This window comes from Myotis brandtii, unplaced genomic scaffold, assembly GCF_000412655.1.
Source record: "Myotis brandtii unplaced genomic scaffold, ASM41265v1 scaffold421, whole genome shotgun sequence".
NCBI lineage: Eukaryota > Metazoa > Chordata > Mammalia > Chiroptera > Vespertilionidae > Myotis > Myotis brandtii.
The window spans coordinates 2,454,114-2,457,571 of NW_005366140.1; the positions used below are offsets into that span (position 1 = coordinate 2,454,114).

At 50.7% G+C, this 3,458-nt stretch overlaps 1 long non-coding RNA gene across 1 annotated transcript in view; it reads left to right on the forward strand.

The window, feature by feature from the left end:
* The window catches only part of LOC102242671, a 5,506-nt gene extending 4,794 nt beyond the window's left edge, over positions 1-712 (forward strand). The window contains exon 4 of the long non-coding RNA XR_314025.1: positions 563-712. This is a non-coding gene — a long non-coding RNA (uncharacterized LOC102242671). The remainder of the gene's footprint in view (positions 1-562) is intronic.
* Positions 713-3,458: the final 2,746 nt, after the last annotated feature.

Sequence of the window (3,458 nt, forward strand, 5' to 3'; positions counted from 1 at the left end):
TCAGAGAGGAAGGGAGAGGTAGAGAGATAGAAACATCAATGATGAGAGAGAATCATCGATTGGCTGCCTCCTGCACATCCCCTATTGGGGATCGAGCCAGTAACTCTGGCACCTACCCTAACCAGGAATCGAACCGTGACCTCTTGGTTCATAGGTCAATGCTCAACCACTGAGCCACACAGCCAAGCAGGTTTCAGCCTGTTAAATATTCACCTGTCTTTCCTCCTTCCCCCACCTCTCTCACAAATCCTTTGGTCAACTTTCATGGAACATGCTGTTGACAACACTCTAGTTCTGGGTGCCGGAGAAGGGAACATAGCCGCTGGTCCTGGGTTGAGTCGCTCTCCGTGTGGGACAGGAGGGAGTCTGAGGTCCCTAAAACCATATGCTTTATGTGTTGACTCATTTCATCCTTGCTACAACCTGGGGCCCAGGCCCTGAGTAAACACATTTAATAAATGGGCAAGTGAGGTCAGAGAGGTCAGAGGACAGATTCAGTGTCTAGCACCTTGGCTAGGATGTGAATCCAAGACATATGACTTCAGGTGTTCCATTCTCTCAGCACTTCCTGACGATCTTCCTGTACACCCAAGAGGCCTCAGTCCTGGTCCCCAAGAAGACCCCAGCTTGCAGGAAGAAGAGCTGGCCACAGGGGCACCCAGCCTGTGAAGTCAGGGTTGGGCTAGAGCAGGGGTGGGCAAACTTTTTGACTCGAGGGCCACAATGGGTTCTTAAACTGGACCGGAGGGCCGGAACAAAAGCGTGGATGGAGTGTTTGTGTGAACTAATATAAATTCAAAGTAAACATCATTACATAAAAGGGTACGGTCTTTTTTTTTTTTAGTTTTATTCATTTCAAACGGGCCGGATCCGGCCCGTGGGCCGTAGTTTGCCCACGGCTGGGCTAGAGAGTGGGTCCTGAAGCTGGAGGAATGGGGAGGAGGGGAGTGGCGGCCTCTCTGGGGAGAGAAGGAAGGTATCCTAAAAAAGGGATGTTGGGGTTGGGCTTTCGAAGGGTACACGGTAGTTCGGTAGGCATATAATGCATTCATTAACTTGACAAACACCTCCCAACCAAATTCTCTGTGCCAACCTCACTCCAACCTGGTCCCTAGGAGGACCAGACACAGACTCTCCAAGGGGCCATGGATGGGATGGAAGGAAAGGTAAGGGGCTGGAGAGCTCCTGGTTGGAGGAACAGGGGGGATCTTCAGGGAACCAGAAGGAGGTCTCCTGGGAGGAGCAGGTGGCTTCAATTTGCTATTCCAGAGCAGAAAGTGCTGATGTTGAGTGTTTTTGCTTTGAAATGCACTGCTTGGGTTAAATGAGGCCAAGATGTCACTGTCCTGTCATTGACCTGTTCCACGCCTCCTCCCAGCAGTGGAGCCTCCGTTTCCGCAGGTGAGATATACGGGAGGAAAAACTGGGTGGTGTGGTGATAGAGAACTTCAATTTGTTGCCTGTGGATGGAGGTCCTTGCAATTGAAATAAACAGGGACCCGGGAATGTAAGAGGGGTGTCCCAACCAGATCTGGAGGGATCTAGGACTTTCCAGGGAAAGCAGCACTTGAGTCAGACCTGAGGGAGGAGGGGGAATTGTGTACGGTGCAAGGATGAGCATCTGGAAAAGCACAAGGCAGACCCTGGATTTGAACCCAGATGCTCTCCGTGTTAGAGGTTGAGCTCTTAAACATCTCACTCTTAAGGGCGGAGGGAGAGGCCTGGCCCGGGTGGGCACCCGCTTGCAATCAGTTCATTCTGTAAAGTCGTCAGGATGTGGTGCGAGGGGTGAGTGGAGCGAGGCTATATTTGTTTCTTTAAAATGCAGTTTTTGCCCTAACCGGTTTGGCTCAGTGGGTAGAGCGTCGGCCTGAGGATGCAAGGGTCCCAGGTTCCATTCCGGTCAAGGGCAAGTACCTTGCTTGCGGGCACATCCCCAGTGGGGCGTGTGCAGGAGGCTGCTGATCGATGTCTCTCTCTCATCAATATTTCTAACTCTCTATCCCTCTCCCTTCCTCTCTGTAAAAAATCAATAAAATGTAAAATAAATAAATAAATAAAATAAAATGCAGTCCTCTTCGGAGGCCCTCAGCCCCTCCCGTACTCCCCCAAATAGTGCAAAGATATCCACAGAAACGGCGATTCCCTGCCCTCTTCCCCCACTGGCTCAGGGGCCCGTCAAGCTCCACCCACCGGGGAGGATAGAGTACTCCCCCAAATAGTGCAAAGACATCCACAGAAAGGGCGATTCCCTCCCCTCTTCCCCCACTGGCTCAGGGTCCCGTCAAGCTCCACCCACGGGGGAGGATAGGACGGACAAGAGCACTGTGGACGCCCAATAGGCTCAGGACACAAGTCCCGCCCCTTTTTCTTCTTTAGGCCACGCCCCAACCCCGCCTATGGGCCGCGCGTGGGCAGGGAGGTGGCAGGCTAGAGCGGTTTCTGTCCTTGGGGGCTGCATCGGACCATTAGGTGGTGCCACGAGCCACCATTGAGCACCTCATTCTCAGAAATGACGCGCGTCCCTTCCCTCCTCCTGTCCACATTCGTGTGTAGAGCAGCCAGTGTGTGGCAGACCCTGTGCGGGGCCAGCTGCGGCGAGTCGTCCGCCCTCAGTCCTCTCCAGAGGGCTGAGGGTTCTCTAGTCTTTGACACCAGATTAATTCATGAATTATTCCACTCGACACATATTTCTTGAGCACCTACTATGTGCCAGGCATAGGGGAGACAATGTTTTCTGAGACCCCGTCATGGCTTCTAAGGAGCTTGCTGCCTGATTGGGAGACAGACAAGAAAACGGGTATGAAAAGAACACGGGGTGCGCTCTCCCTCCCGGGAGCAGGCCCATGCCTTTCCCTTCCGCCTCTTCTCACCCCCCGCCCCCACGTGTGTCCTTTACCTTCCTCTCTCCTAAGCTCCAACGGCCCTTCTTTTGCTTCTGTAACTTGTTTCCTGAGCCCATTTCTTTTCTTTTTTTTTTTTTATCAGAAAATTTACGCATTAGCCCACTTCTTCTATAGCATACTTCTACCTCTGTGACTTTCTAAATAAACTTTCTCTTACGAAGAAGAACAACAACAACATGGGGTGCTGAGGCCCAGAGGGAGGTCTCCACCCAGCCTGGGAGGTCAGGGCAGGTTTGCAGGAGGAGGGACCATTAAAAAAATTTTTTTTTAGTAAGTTGTGAAACCATAAAAATCCCAGAAGAAACCATAGGCAGCAAAATCTCAGACATCTGTCATAGCAATATGTTTACAGATACATCTCCTAAGGCAAAGGAAACTAAGGAGAAAATAAACAAATGGGACTACACCAAAATGAAAAGCTTCTGCACAGCAAAAGAAACCATCAACAAAATGAAAAGGGAGCCACTGTATGGGAAAACATATTTGGCAATGATACATCTGATGAAGGGTTAATATCCAAAATATATAAGGAATTCATACAACTTAACAAAA